A 17,367-nucleotide genomic window follows, 5' to 3' on the forward strand; every position below is an offset into this window, starting at 1 on the left:
CCAATGTGGATACTGTAAATGTCTCCTCTGTCTAAGATTCTCTAATTCTCACTACTAATAGATTCAAGGGAGGACCTCCAATAAGGGAGGACCTCCAATATGCCATGGTTAATCTTAAACATTGACACTGCCTTGTATTCCTTCAGCATCTCTAGTTGAGGTGGAAGTGCTGAGGTCAACAAATGAGAGGATAACATCCTCTGCGAATAGAGTGATCCTGTGCTCAGTGTCTCTGAACCTAATACCCTTTCTGTCACTGTCTGCTCAACCTGCCACAGCCAGGGGCTCTATCTATCTATACTACTATAATAAAGTAGTAACTTTCAGGCTTTGAGGCGGGTAAACTCGTGAACCACAGCGCCAATCTACACACCCGATACACCGTTGAAATCGGCAGGGTGTGTAGATGGTTATAGGCTATATACATTAAAAAAATAAACCTTATGTAAAAAATTAATATTTTTTAAAAAGTAGTCCGTCCTAAGTAGCGCCGGCCGCGACGTGCGTGGTCACGTCAGGAGCGGCGTCAGAGCGGCGTCCGAGGAGCGGTGGGCATGGCGCGGGGGAGGAGCGGTGACGTCAGGAACAGCGGACAGCGGCGGTACCAGCAGCGGAGAGGCGGACACGGCACGGGTGACGAGCGGCGGCAGACAGGCGGTGAGGAGCAGAGCAGCGAGGACCGGACAGACGGCTGAGGTAAGGCTCGGGGACAATGTAGGGGCAGGCGGGTGTCAGCCCAGGCGGGGGACGGGGCAGGCGAGGCAACGGTGAGGAGCAGAGCAATGTCGGGGCAGGCGGGGGTCGGGGCAGGCGGGGGTCGGGGCAGGCGAGGCAACGGTGAGGAGCAGAGCTGTAGGGGAAGGCGGGTGTCGGGCCAGGCGGGGGACGGGGCAGGCGAGGCAACGGTGAGGAGCAGAGCAATGTCGGGGCAGGCGGGGGTAGGGGGAAGCCTGAAAGCTCCCGGACAAGGTCGGGCGGGCTGCTAGTACTTAATATAATAAAGAGAGACCCCAAACCTTTGAGGCAAGTAATCTCAGGAACCACAGCACCAATCACAACACCCAATACAGCGTTGGAAAGGGCAGTTGCAGCAGAAGGACATAGGCTATGCAGACGCCCACCATATACATTTAAAAGGCAAAAGAACCGTGCCAACAAAGTAGTCCCTTGTGGGCGTGTCTGCGTTGTGCTGTGGGCGTGTGCTGGGGGCGTGACAAACGCTGGGGGCGTGTGGTATGTTCCGCCCTTCATGCCATGTCTCATATCGTGTGCTATGGGCGTGTGCTGGGGGCGTGGGCGTGTGCGGGGCACGGGATTACGGGGAAAAAAAAGCGAGCGTTGTGCCCAATATTTCATTGTTTTTTCTTCCCATGTTCTGTACATTCTAGCTCCGGGTGTCCACCCTGCTCCCTTTAAATACCCCTGCACCCCATAATCATAACCCACCCTTACTCCTTAAAATACCCCAACACCCTTAAACACTAACCCATCTTAACCCTATAAATATACCCTGTACCCCAAAACCCAAACCTATCCCTAAACCCTAAAAATACTCCTGTACCCCAAAACCCAAACCTAGTCCTGACCCCTATAAATATCCCTGTACCTCTGTAGTATGTTTATCTAGGGACCTGTATCGATACTCCTATTTCTGACCCTTGTCCGGTTATAATTCACTAATAACCATACAACGGCACAGAAACCCGTCTTCAGATTAAGTCATAGCGCATGCTGTCACATTGAGCAAGCACTATTCCTCCAGCCCCCTAGAAAGCACACCGAGTTCTCTAAACAAACCAAGCCTCCAGCAAACCTGGGAAATCCCCCGCTGCTATTGTTTTGATTTCGTTCGAGAACTCCTGTAAAGAATGTAAGAACGACCAGTTCTTAATGACATCCTTATTGACGTCTTATGTCCATCCTTACGTCAAACCCGGCACCTTTCAGGTATAAATATACCGACGCTGCCCTAAGCAACGACACAGTGGTGATGAGCCTGGAGCAGCGACTACTTGCCGGAGAGCCCAGCTGATGCGAGAGCCCACGGACGCTGCCCCTCCCCTTTTGACGCGCTGAGGAAGACGCTGTCTTTTCTCCTGCCGAGAAATCCAGCCTCCAGCGTTTCCAGCTTGCCCTCGCGGGTAACTAGGATACCGAGTCCTGAGAAAGAGATACCAGCCCTCCTACCTTCTAAATCCCAGGTACTGAACTGACTAACCCCTTACAGAGAATTCTTGGGTCAGATTCTTGGCAAAACAAACTTAACTTAAACTGCTACTTACTTACTCCTTACCACTTATTAGGCTTAGGTCAGGTACACCGGGGTAGGCGTAGTTAGAAGCACCAGTTGAGTACGATTAGTCAATGTATATATGTATGTATATCTTTTATCCATTTTAAAGTATCATATGGCTAAGAAACCATATCAATGCTTTTACAGTATTATTTTATAATCCTGCTTTTATTATATGCATTCTACTTAACCTTAAGTATTACAAATGTAGCGATTCATTTCTCTTGTATGAGAAAAGAGACTGATCAATAAATAACACCTTTTATTGAACACGCCCGTCTCTTCTTTTCTCTACAATCTGGTGAAACTAAGTATGCACGTATTGACTGAGTAAAATAGCTGTCTTTTGTTTTCACACGACTCTAGAGATATACTCTTGATCAGGGAGAGCAAAGTTGTCATGTTCTATGGTTGTCAGAAACTAAATCCCTTCTTGTCTATCCAGGGAGGTTAAACTCCTCCTCGGCTATTCGAGAAAGTTTCTAGTGAACTCTGAGCTAGCTGGCACACAAAACTTAAGTCTAATATCGTCAGTAGAAGACCTAGTTAACCTCTGTCCTACGTCTATACTATTGAAGATATTATTCCAATGCGCAGAGCCTATTGGGATAATAGGAACTACACTACATGGCGCCCAATGTTTGGTAAGGCGATAAATCTAACGCAAGGCATTAGAGTAACTCAGTCGTGCTTTTTCACACAGACCCTTTCTCCCATAAATACTCCAAAGACGTCTGGAGTGGGTCAAAGGTTAAAAATCCGCCAAACTTAGTAGGAGGAGACTCCTATGTATGTTTTTTTGGTTTATTCAACGTTGAAGGATACAGTGTTCCAAAATATTGTGCACCTAATCTTTGTTTCCTTGAAAACCTGATCTGCAACAAAAAACCTTCCTGTCAGTAAAATGTCAGACAGCGAAGGAGAAAGGGAGGCGGCTAGAATAGCAGCTCAACTCCTAGCAGATGACACAAGTCTCCTGCAAACTGACCCGGACACAATACTCATCCCGGTCAACATAAGAATAACTATAACTTTAAAACTTATAGAAAATGGACTGACATCGAGAGGTGGTACAGTCATATTCGTAATTGAGGCACATGAATATCGGCAGACAGAGGTATTCTATTCATGGATAAACTTTCCAGCGGCAAACGCTGTAACAAAGGAGTTCCACTATTACAAAATAGAGGAACCACCGGATGAGTACACTCCTTTCGAGGAGGTGGAAATACCATTAAAATACCAAGAGCACCTGCTCTGGTTTAAAGGCGCCCTAAAACATAATGATCACATCACCAGGCTCGGTCCACTAGGAAGACCAGGAGCAACGTGGCCGGTTCTAGCCGGATACACACCACATCCAGACACTGAAAAAATGTCAAAACCAGATCTTTTAGCACAGCTAAAACAACTGATTAAAATACACAGACAATTAGTCCAATATGTAATGCGGACTTCAACAGTCCAACCAGCTATTAAAATTCCACAGCTGACCCCTCATCAGGGGAACACAAATAAAATCACACCACAGAACATACAGTCCTGTCTAGGCAAAGTACCCATTAAACGGGAACAAATTCCATTCTGGTTAGCACAAAAAATCACTCAAATAGAGGCAGTATTTCCGGATACTACCCCTGTTGAGAAACACAGAATTCTGACTATCTGTCTCCCAATGGGGATCGCACCACATGTGGAGGACTGTGACACTTGGGGCACAGTCTTTGCTTCCATTTACACAAAAACACATGGTGTTCCGTCCATGGCGGTAATACCAGATGTGCTAAAACAGATTCAAAATGAATACGGTCCAGAACCTGCCTTAACTCTGGGTATGAAATTACTGAAGGACTTCAAGCAGGTCTCGCCAATATTATTAGCCAACATAAAGGGGGAAGCAGCATCTGTGGCGATCCGCCAGAGGTTGAAAGAAACAGATATAGCAGACCAACCATTTGAACTTGCCAGAATCATAGAAAAATCCTATGAAGAACTAGGAAGAGATAGTTTGGGTGGGAAACCAGTGAAACCCCAACTAACTGAAAATCCTGAAAAGGTATTTATTAATAATAATCTAAACACTCCAAAAAAGAGCTGGGATGGAAATAAACAATCCACTCCCAAAGAAAAAAGATTCCAGTCCAGAGGAAGGTCTCCTCGGCGGAGAGAAAGATCTCCGGACCAAGGACACAAGTCTCCCCAGAGGGAGCCCTCTGAGAAAAAATACAACCTTAGAAATAGGGATAATTTGAAGAAACCTGATAGATATCAAGATATTGATACACGTCCATCTCGATCTTTTCAGACTTCCTCGCAGAAATCGGAAAGAAGAGGACAGTCAGAACACAGGGAAGAGCACGTCAAGTCCAAAGACAAGGAACCTGCTCATCAAAGTAAAAAGTTACAATTTCCAAAGAAGAAGGTAGCCAGCATTAAAGTAATCAAACATGCCGAGGATACTGAGGACACAGCTGAAAAACGGAGAATGGGCTCAGACAATGCTAGACAGCGCAGCAGAAGTGAGCATAGCTCGCAAGATCCTGATGAATCATCTGGAGACAGTGGACACGAATGAATACATTCAGGTGGAAACTGCAGATACCAGAGTTAGCAAACCTCATAAAATATATGAAATAACATTGCGTATAGAGGGAGATAAGACTAGGAAAATAAGGGGTCTATTTTGGAACAATCTCTCCAAAGGCTATGACATCCTTCTAGCTGAAAAAGACTGGCCACCGGAGTTTGTCAGGGAGTGCCCTCATGGCGAAGAAATGATTATGCCTGCCTTCTCAAATCATATTCCAATTCATAAAAAATATACACTTGCAAGAAAGCTCCTGCATTATATAAAAATCATGTGGGATGGGATGAGGACTCTCCTCCTCACAAAATCCAGTTAAAATCTCAACCAACTGCACAGAGACAGTACCCAATTAAGCAAGAAGCTAAAAAACAGGTCAGGGAGATCTTAGATCAACTTGAATACCAGGGGGTGATTGAAACTTGCACCTCACAAATGAACAATCCTTTGTTTCCTGTCTCCAAACCAGATGATTCATATCGTCTAGTTTTGGACTACAGACACCTAAACTCATGTTGCAAAAGTTTTGCAGTACAAAACTCACACAGTGCAGCACTAATGAATAGCATAGTGCGCAAAAAATACAAAACAACATTAGACATCTCTAATGGATTCTTTTGTCAAAATATAGCACCTGAAACCAGATATTTGACCGCTTTCTCAATAAATGGCTCGCAGAAAAAGTTCTGTCGTTTGCCACAAGGGTTCAAGAACAGCCCAGGATTATTCTCAGCGAGAGTAACAGAGTTACTACAAATATATGATGATGAGGCATTATCTTATGTCGATGACATCTATCTAACAGATGATGACTTGGATACTCACTTGAAAAGAGTGAACACCATAATACTTGGGTTCGCGGCAGAGGGTTACAAATTCAACTTCAAAAAGTCAAGAATTGCCCATCTAACTGTCCTGTTTTTAGGATATGAATTATCAAGTGAAGGCAAAAGCCTGGCTGACAATTTCTTAGAGAAATGCGCTGTAATCCAAGCACCATGAACGCTGAAAAACTTACAATCAATTCTAGGTTTCCTGAATTTCGGAAGAACTTACATTCTAAATTATGCAGAGAGGGTTAAACCTCTCTATGACCTAATAAAACCAGATTTTAAAATAATCAATTGGACTCAAAAACACACAGAGATTTTGAGATCATTGCAAACAGACATGTTAGTTAAAACAAAACTGCAAACACGCGATAACACACGCAACCTTGTGATTCGAGTCATCCCAGGAAGATGCGGATTCACATACCTAACCTCTAATGAGGGAGAAACGGTACCAATAGCATACAAATCACATTCGTACACAGAAGCTGAAAAAACATTCAGCATTAAGGAAAACATTGTTCATGCGGTTCAAACAGCTGTAGCAAGAGAAAGAGACCAAGCTGACGGCAGACGGATTACAGTCAGAACAGCAGAATCAGCTTTTGAGACATTAACAAGCCCATGTAATTTACCTACTGTGGCACTAAATCCAAAATGGATACAATGGGAAAATTCTCTTGCTACAGACAAAGTAAAATACTATTTTGACCCGGAAATGAAAACATTAAAAAATCTAGAATATGAAAGAGAATACCCTCTGCCAATCGACATTCTGCCCATACGACAGTACGCCTGTGTAATATACACAGACGGACATGCTGAACCCTCAGTGTGGGGAAAACAAGCATATAACGCCACATGCGAGATTGTAAAAAACGTGTGGTGCGGAGGTAAATTGAGACCTCTGGTAACAAAAACACACTCAGTGGAAAATAATTCAGAACAACAAACTGAAATAATTGCGTTAAAAATGGCGCTAGATAATGACGATCGCGAATTCCCGACACTAATAGTGTGCGATTCGTATTACTGCGTCAAATCATACAATAACGATTTACAGAAATGGATTCAAAACGGTTACAAAGATGACACAGGTGCAACAATAAAGCAAAAATTGCTTTGGGAACAAGTAGTTCTTTTACAGAAAGAACTACCAAAGACTCACGTGATACACTCACTGAGTCATCAGCGTGATGGCGTTCACGCTGCAGGGAATTCATTGGCTGAGACAGCCACAGCGGAAGCAACTAAATCGGCTTCCGTAGCTACAAAAAAGCTTTCGGAAAAATACATTGACGGGAAAACAATGCTGGCGGTAAAAACGTCATCAAAAGGCGACTGCTCAGCGCTACCCATCAACTATCCACTCAATTATACATACATAATCGATGCAAACTCCGTTCCTTTTGCTCTAATCCCTGGAGTGGGGGATAGGGTAATTCCAAACACGAACAGGAGAGTCTTGTTAATAGCAGACGCACATATGGGTGAGGGTCTTAGACACCTTAAGCTTAAGGATTCTCTGGAAGAATTACAATCAATATACTGGTGGCCAGGAATGAGCCTGGAACATCACATATTTGCAAAAAACTGCCCAGACTGCAACAGAGATCGCAGTGGCGACCTGGACGGTATATTACCATGGCGTTTCGCTCCAGATTGGATTAAACAATAAATATAAAAAAAAAAAAAACAGTATGAATAATGCGTCATATTAACATGTAGAGACTATTTTCACTTATAATGTAGACCCCAGCTCTAGGCTGACGTCTGAACTGTTATGAAAAGATTTGCGAGTCTATAATGGCATATACGCTAGGAGCGTGCTACATTCTGACCAATGTCTTGCCTTTAGCTCTCGAGCTTATAGGGGGGGCATGGCCAGCATGGGCATTGCATTGCGGGACTCTTCTCACTTCCTTCCTGAGGGAAACGGGATGGTGTAAAGAAAAAACCAAGGCATAAAGCAATCTATAATGGCAAAGTTATTAGGTTCGGGAGCTGGATGGGTCAAACATTTAATAAGTGTCCAACGTAGTGTGGTAAATAAATAATTAAATACCGGTACTATTTTTGAATATATTAACAATAACAGATAGCTCAATAAATAAGAGGCAGGATCCGATGTGTCCGAGTTGAACAGGCTTTATTCAGGCAAAAGGGAAGGGACTGGAACGGGACAGCCTGAAATAAAATAGGAAGGAAGGCAGCTGCACCCGTTTCATCACAATTCAACATACATATAGTAAGACATTTCTATTACATTACATACAGTAGGCGTAACTATGACAAACGTAAGATAAGAAGACATGGGCGTGAAGAGAAGGCGTGCACAGGACGTGCACGTAGACATGTGATGTGAACGTCACAGAAGTGTCATAAAGTGGGCGGAAACATGGAGGGGGCTACCTGAGCAGCTGGGACCTTTAACCTAGTGGTGCGCGCAAACGGGCAATGACGTGTTACCGGGGAAAACTGGGGGCTATGACTTCTGCACTAGAAGAGGAGACTAAAGTCTGCGGTGTCAGGACGACATGTACCTATAACATATCTGGTATCTGGTGTTTGGAGTACATGTTGATAGAATCTAAAAGTTATCAGGGCAAAGGCTACTGGACACTAAGACTGGTGCATGCATATATTCTTCGTGTATTGCGTGTGCTATGAATCTTCTATGGATATTAATTAATTCTCTTACATGGAGACAGAAAGACTAGACCATAGCTAAAGCTGTTTATGTGGTTCATTAGCTTAGGAATGTGAAGACGGAGAGCTGAACTGATAACTAGAAGCATAACATATTCTTGGCAGACAGGCAGGCAGAGCCAGGCACCGCGCTGCTTGGCAGGAAGTAAGTGAAGGGTCAGGGATGCAGGTGGGGGCTGCATCGCCCTCGGAGTGGGTTCAGGAGACTGGAGCTTGAATCTGGTGTCCGGGCCCCTTTTGAGGCCTAGAAACGGGGACAATGCGGTGAATTAACGTGCATAACGTGCATAATGTAAAACGTTGGCAACATAGGCCTAATACTCGTTGCTTTCACGAGAACTGGATACTGGCATACTAGAGTTGGACACAACTATAATTGCGTCTTAAATCGATCATAGGGGGATATATGCATATCGATCATGCACATATAACATAGGATGGGGAACACGTAGGCACATATAACAAGGCAAAATTCAATTTTCCTCATTCCCTCCTTGTGCCCTACGTTTCCATCAGGAAACATCAATATTCATGATACCATCTATCTGTTCATAGAGCATCATTTGCTCGTCTCGAATTGTCTGAGAACGGGACTTAGGACTAGGAATACAAGAGGTAGCACACAAGTCGCAAATCGCAGGGCCACATTGTAAACAGAGGCAGCAACTGAATATGATCATTACTGCTATACCTAGGAATGACAATACTTTCCATCCCCAGGCAGATATGATACTCCAGAGCCAACCGCACCATGTCCAGGTGCCTGGATTCTGGTGTAACTGATGGGCAATTTTATGAAGTCTGGTTATAGCTGAATAAACAGACGGCGCGTTATTAGGAATGAAAATGCAGCAACTAGATCCGATGACTCTACAAGCTCCTCCTCTATCGGCCAGTATGACGTCAAGAACGAGACGATTTTGGAGCACAACAAAACGCATAGCAGATTGTTCTTCAGTTAAGTTACCTAGAGCGGAAGTAGTCTCATTCACTACTGCTTCAAGGGTTCTAGTTAGCCTACGTATTAACTTACTATTCTGGACAGGACCTATGAAGAAAAAGAAACCTTTATTGAAGTCTTGATATTGTTCTAGGGCAGTTTCAGTTTGATCGACAATTGGGGACTCGGTCTCCCTTCTATGTCTAACGTGTACTAGATGTGTGTTTCTGTGATAATCGGACGGGGCTAGGAAAACTGGTGGCAGTAGGAAAGCAATGTAACATGTTCCATCCCAATCGAGGGGCAGACGAACATATGCGGTCTGACCACAAACAAAATAAGAATGACGTGAGGCTTTGAAAATAGATTTCCCACTGTCACTATACTCGACCATAGTAGTACAATCACTATGTCCTACATGTGCAGAACCATTCTTTCTGACACATAATTCGCCTTTAACTGGTAGAACTGAAATAGCAGGCAAATCTGGAGTAGTCTCGGACTGAACATTCAGAACCATGAAATTCGAGGAATAATTACCTAAATCATATACTTCATTTTCTAGATCTAATCCTGTTCTATGGGAAAGACTTTGCTTGTCTGGGAAACATGTTCGATTCAGAAGGGACATATCATTTGAGGATGACGTTAACGTGGACCATGCTCCACATGAACCATTGTGTGAAAACGGATAGGGAAAGAGTGGCAGAACTCCCTTCGATGTCTGGAAAGGGGGGAGTCGACCACACACCCAACAATTAGTGGCATTGCTGGTCTGGTGTGAATAGTGCAGCATTCGGATAAAAGTATTATTACGCATAGCAAGACGATATGATAACTCGTGAGGAGGCAGGTCACTAAATGTGTGCTCTACTGTAACATTAGAAAACATATGTACATGTGAAATAGGAAAACATAAATGTAAAGCATAACTTATGCAAGTAACCATAAGACTCAGAAATGTCAGAAAAAACAGAGTAATGATACATCTCTTAGAGTTTTGACTAACTCTCTCACTGTGTGGGTCTCTCTCATACATGTCAGGAACCTGTCTAACCGTTTCACCCGAGAGGGACTTAGACAATTAAACTGGCTGACTTACTAGACCTCAATTTCTGTTTATACTCCTGCTGCGGAGTTTTCTCTAACAGGGGAAGTTTAGATTCAGTGTCTGGGCAGTCCTTGAGAAAAGTCTTTGCTTTGAGTCCATGGAATTTCTTGACGTGGCTCACGTGTAGCCACCCTTTTCTGTTTTCGACTTTCACTGCTGTCCGGGTGGTGAGAAGAACAAGGCGGGGCTCCTTCCAGCGGGGCTCCAGCGGACTTGAACGATCAAAATTTCTCACAAGGACGAAGTCACCTGGAACGACCTCGTGCGGTTTCACTTCGGTGTTGTCTGGAAAAGCAGCGGCAACCTGTGAACGACAAGATTGTAGTGCAGACATCAAGGCGGCCAAATAATCTGTCAGCATATTACTGTCAACATCGGTAATTGTACGTGGTCTAGGTGTACCCCACATATTTGGGGGACGACCAAACACTATCTCATATGGAGATAGACCTGAACGGGAATGAGCGACCAGTCTCATATAAAAAAGGGCGACTGGCAGGGCGACCATCCAATCTACGCCTTTCTCTGCGCACACTTTGGCGATGCGGATTTTCAGAGTCTGGTTATGTCTCTCTACGAGACCGGCTGCTTCAGGATGGCGTACACAATGGAACTTCCACTGGTACCCTAACAGAAGGGAAACTTGTTTCATGAGCTCGGATGAGAATGGCTGGCCGTTATCTGAATACACGACCCTAGGCAATCCATAGCGGGGGAAATACTCACGAACCAACTGCCTGACAGTGGTCGCAGCTGTGTAATCTGGAACTGGATATGCTTCTGTCCACCTGGACAAAGCGCATACAACTACGAGGACATACTTGAAACCTCGACATCGCTCCATCTGAATATAATCCATCTGGAGGACTTCAAAAGGGTGGTCAGGAGGATGGAATCCACCTTGTTCCGCCGGGACACCTTTACCTGGATTGAACTGACAACAGATCATGCAGGTACGTACTTTCTGTTTGGCTGCTGAACGTAAATGCTTGTTGAACCAGAGGTTCTGGATACTGTCTAACATGGCTTTTTCTCCTAAGTGTGCTGGACTAAGTGCGGTGTTAATAATGACTTGAACCATAGAGTCGGGGAGAAACCATGTGGCTTTTCCCTTTGTCAACCATCCTTGATCTGTCTGGACCCCTCCTTGTTCAGACCAATTCTTGATCTCTTCTGGAGTGGCATGTAACTGTATATCTATCACATCTTGTGTTGGGTCCTTAACGGTCATACAAGTAGTCTGATCTGGAATGTGTGTCGGTGTCGTGTTAACTGGAATGTCTGGAGTCTGGGCTGTAAGCTTGGCTGTTCGATCTGCTAGATCGTTACCCTGGGAAATGATGTCAGTGATTTTCGTATGTGCCTTGCACTTCATGATGGCGATAGCTGTCGGTAAATGTATTGCATCTAACAGAGCTTGAATGAGGGGGCCATGCTGAATCTTGGTTCCATGAGAAGTCATAAAACCTCTTTCTTGCCAGAGTACTCCAAAGTCGTGTACGACTCCGAATGCATAACGTGAATATGTGTATATGTTAACTTTCAGGTTCTTCGCTCGTATGCAGGCTTGGGTCAGAGCGACGAGCTCTGCTGCTTGAGCAGACAGGGTGTCTATACGATGTGTTTCTATAACTTCGGTTTCAGTAGTCACGGCATACCCTGTACTTGTTCTCATACATGAACCATCCACATAAAGTGTCAGGTCGGGATCAGGTAATGCAATGTCTGTCAAATCTTGTCTTGGCTTTGTCATGGTGTTAACAACTTCCACACAGTCATGTGTGGCAGGATTTGAGGTAACTGAGGGTAACAGTGTAGCTGGATTTAAAACGTTGCAGCGTCTGATTTCTATGTGTGGCTGAAACAGTGTTAGTTCATAACCTGTTAAACGTGCAACTGTCAAGTGCTGAGTCTGAGTTCGGTTTAAAAGAACTTCCACGGAGTGTGGAACTTGTACTGTCAGGGAGTGTCCTAACACTATGGAATCACTTTGTCTGATAGCTAGAGCTGTGGCTGCAACTGACTTGAGGCACGCAGGCAGAGCCTGGGCCACTGGATCTAATGTGCTAGAAAAATAAGCACAGGGCTTGTGTTGTCCTGCTTGATCTTGTGTGAGAACAGATAATGCAGTACCATCACGTTCAGTAACAAAAAGTGTAAAAGGCTTACTGTAGTTCGGTGTTGCTAGAACGGGTGCATTACATAAAGCTTTCTTTAACTCATTGAAAACAAGTGTATGTTCCTGGGTCCAAGGGAGGACAGTCGATACGGCTGCCTCCTGTGTCGTTAACTGTATCAGTGGCTTGGCTAGAAATGCATACTGAGGAATCCATTGTCTGCAATAAGAAGTGAGGCCGATAAAAGCTCGTACCTCCTTCTGTGTCTTGGGCTGTGGAAGACGTGCTATTAACTGGATAGGGTCAGGTGTCAACTGCCTACCCCTCTTGGACAGTAAGTGTCCTAAGTAGACCACTTGCTGGACACAGAATTGCAATTTGGAAGGGGACACCTTGTGCCCCATCTCGGCCAAGAAATACAAGACTGTAAGTGACGCACGTTCGCAGTCACGTTCAGAACGGGCTGTGATCAGTAGATCATCGACATACTGGAGCAGGGCAGTGTCAGTTGGCATGTGAATATTGTCTAGTTGTCTTTTAAGTGCTTGACTGTAAATACTAGGACTTTCTGTGAAACCTTGAGGAGCTCGTGTAAATTTATAGCTTCTTCCATTTAAACAGAATCCGAAAAGGAACTGGCTGTCTGGATGAATGGGGACACTAAAGAATGCGTTCTTGAGATCAATAACGGTAAAGAATGTGGCTTCAGAATCAATGGCTGTCAATAGGGAAGAAATGTCTGGAACCACTGGGTACTGGGGTATGATACATTTATTAAGTTCTCGAAGGTCAATCACTAATCGATAAACTGGAGGTGCATTGGGATCAGTACGTTTCAGAATCGGAATGATAGGAGAATTACATATATTGGAGTCAGTCTCTACAACCACTCCTTGAACAATAAGCTCGTCAATAATTTTAGATAAGGCTGCTACAGCCTCAGGTGGCAATTTGTACTGTCGGATTCGTGGTAATACAACACCTGGCTTCAGGGTAACACGATGGGGTGTGATATGCATACAACCTACATCAGTTGGACCTTGCGCCCATAAATGCTGTGGTACATTCAATAATCTTGGATCAAAATCACGTAATACATAATGACCTTTAAAATCTCGCAGAAACAGTCGCACCCCTTCTGGGGAGCAGCATATTACTGCTCCTAATTCTTTCAGAGTTCTAATGCCTAATAAATTTTCTGGACATGATTTCGTGAGTAACAAGTCTGTAGTTCGGGACAATGGACCGACTTCTAGAGTAACTGGTTTCGATATTTCATTAACAATAGGCTTTCCTGAAAATCCAAGGGAAATATTTCTAGAGCCTGAGAGCGGAGCCCCTGGAACCTCGTCATGACTGATGGTAGTCCTACTTGCCCCTGTATCAATCAGAAACTTTCTGTCTTTCCCTAATACTTGACTGTGTACATAGGGACCCTCTTGATCTACAGGAATCTCGATGAGAGGCAAGCCTACCTCCCTCTCTAGGCTGTTTCATGAATATGGCTGATAATCTGGATACTCTGACTGCGCATACTGGTACATCTGCTGTGTAACGTGTTGTGTGGCAGCGATAGGCTGCGGTACTGTAACTGTCTGTTGTGCATTCTGTGGTGACGGGGAAGTCTGTGAAACTTGTTCTTGTCTAGGTGGACGTGGTCTTTCTTTCGTTTTACCTGTAGCTATGTTGTGTTTCAGAACTGCACATTCGTTTATATAATGACCTGGCTGTTTACAGTAATTGCATGTCCCTTTAACGGGAGCTGTCGGATGACTGGCTTGATTCGGACCCCTCTTCTGACTGTCTTGTGGAACAGATTGTGCAACTAATACTTTCATTTTCGTGTCTTTCATACGTCTCCTTTCATGTTCCTGCTCTTCCCTGATTCTGTTCTGGTGGTACTGTAGCATCTGGAGCATTTGTGACGGAGTATTAACTTGCCAGGTACTTTCGACTTTCAATACTCTATTTTTAACTTGTGGACTTGAATTCTCGACTAGTTTGGTAACAAAAAGATGTGGATAAGATTCACTACTTGTTTTCAGACCACTATTAATAATGAAACATTTCTCAAATCTAGAATAAAAATCACTAGTGTCTTCGTCTTGTTTCTGTTTACAGGCTGAGATGGCATCCCAATCTTCCTTTTTCGTGGCTAGTAATTTTGGCAAAACTTGTATCAGTAACTCGGGCAATGCTTTAGCTTTATCCCCAAGACCGGTACCTGGTACTCGTGTGTTATCTTCAGTTTCTAATGCTGTCCAATCTATCTTTTTCTCTCCCACCTCCCATTCTTTTTCTTTTAATTTTTCATATATGCCCGCAGGCAACAGGACTTTTAACATTTTAATGATATCAGGATACGTGTATTCTCCCATACGGAGCATGTCCTTTAATTCACGGTGAAACCCTGCTGGATCTTTATCATGACAGGGAATTAACTTTTTCATTTCCAAGAGTTCTATTTTCGTGATAGGTTGTAAACAAATACTCTTTCTAGACTACCATCTTCTCCCTTAACTGGATGTACTTCCCGTAACGGATTCTGTCTGTCTATATAGAACGATTTTCTTTCTAGGGTTGGAACAGGAACAAAATGTGGATTCAGAAAAGTTCGGTATTTGTGGCGCTGTTCTAATATGACACTAATTAAATCGGTACCTAGACCTTTCCATTTGTTTAGGAGTAACTCGTTCAATACATCATGTAGAGGACCTGGATCAGAATGCTGTTCCTCATACAGTGTAATGAGGTGCTGAATCATATATGTGCCCACCAGACGTTGCTCGGCTGGGGGCAGTTTCAGAAACGTTTGGGCCACTATTTCATCTGGAAACGTGGTAGAATCACTAGTCCATCGGACTGCTGATCGGGCTAGTTCTTGTTCATGCATTGTACTAAGCTTGCTATAACCTATTCGTGATTTCAGAATTTGGTCGGTGGCCTGGAATACTTGTTCAAGAGAACACTGTTCTGGTACTGGAGGAGGAAAAACTTTCTTGTAATCTAGGCGTGAATGTCGGTCGGAAAGTCTAGTTCTACCTACATACGCTATTCTGGAGGGATTCTCGCTGTCTACCTCTTCACTGGAAGAGTCATTCTCTTTCTCGGTTGCTCGTTTTGCTTCCTCTTTCTGGTGTATACGTATTATTTCCTTACGAATTTTCTTGTACATACTCTCTACACTACCTTGTGTCTTGTGTTTTCCCTCGGCTATATTGTCACTCCACCTGGTCAGGACTTTCATCTCGTCTTGGTCTTTATCTGGATAATCTTGTTCTCTTATTAAACAGTTAATCAAGAACTTTAAAATCATAAGTTGAACCTCGGCTTTCCTTTGTGACATAGCTTCGTGAATACTTCCTGGATTCTCTCCTGTACGGATAAAACGATATATTCTGTTTAGATGTTCCTTCATATCAGGCAGGGTGATCAAAAAGCTGGCCACCCGTCTTAAACGTACTGAATATAAGATCATGTGATCTTCGCCTGGAACTGGATCATATATACAGTCAGTAAGAAGTCGCTTGAGATCTGTGTATGTCGCCACTTTTGGCGTACGCTGTAACGCTACGTCATGCAGCGTCAGTCGTCTAACTTGAGGCGGGGTGATAGGAGCACCTCCTTCAGCCCCTCCTGAGCTGGAATCGTCAGTTAATACTGTACGGGCTGGCAGAGTGACTGGTAAAACGGGTACATTTACTGTGGGCTGGTCCGGGGGTGCTGGAATATGAACTTGACCCCCGGGAACAGTAGTTGGCGGGACAGGAATTACATTATTAACGGGAGCAGGCGGAACAGGATTTGCATAGGCTGGGACTGTGTCGTCCAAATAGGACGAAAGAAATATGTCAGCTGCGGTCGGTTTATGACGTAGCTTAATCGGGACCAATGGTGGCGGTAAATTACAGGGTGCTTCCGGGGTTGCCTTCGGCAAGCCCTCGGCAAGAAGAGGATACATACCTTTAATAAGGGCATTTCTCTGTCTGTCTGACTGTTCTGCTCTAACTCGTTCACCTTCTTCTATTAATTCCCTTTCTTGGGCTCTTTCTGAGGATTCCCTACTTAATTCTGTTTTTCTGAATTCTTTTTCGGTTCTTTTATGAGATTCTTTGCGCCATAACTCGATGGCATCTTTCTGGGACTGTCTGGCTTTCTTTTTCCATAATGCTTCTTCTACTCTCATGATGCACTCGGCATCCCATGTACCTGATACGGGCCATCTATATTTCTCTTCTAGTTCCTTGGTATAGTCCGCCCATAAGTCTAGATATATTATGGCATCTAAGCCATGCTTGTGATACATAAAATGTCCTGGACTGTCCCTAGGAAGACAGGAACTGCTTCTTCGAGTAACCCTTTTCTGGTCTTTAACTGACGTAATTTCGAGAACAGAGGCATTTCGGTAATACACTTGGAACACAATACACAATAATCACAGTAATAATATGGCAAACAAATCACTCATACCACGACATAGAAATACATTAAAAACAGTTCGAACAGAAATACTACCTGGTACACTGAAAACAGAACACATGAATTTCTCGAGAACGAAACTTACTAGAATTACTGGATGTACTGCTAAAACAGTACAGAACATACCGGTCCCATAAAGAGACACGTCATACCGTACCCACCTAGGTGAATACTTCGGACTGGATCTGTGTACCCAAACCCAACGGACCAGGAACAAACTAATGATCCTGTCTAGATACTTATCCCGCGACGGTACTCACCGGGAAGCAGAAACTGGAAGGCCTCGGACTGGACTGGACTGCTA

The sequence above is a fragment of the Lissotriton helveticus genome, chromosome 7, assembly GCF_964261635.1.
Source record: "Lissotriton helveticus chromosome 7, aLisHel1.1, whole genome shotgun sequence".
Classification (NCBI taxonomy): Eukaryota; Metazoa; Chordata; class Amphibia; order Caudata; family Salamandridae; genus Lissotriton; species Lissotriton helveticus.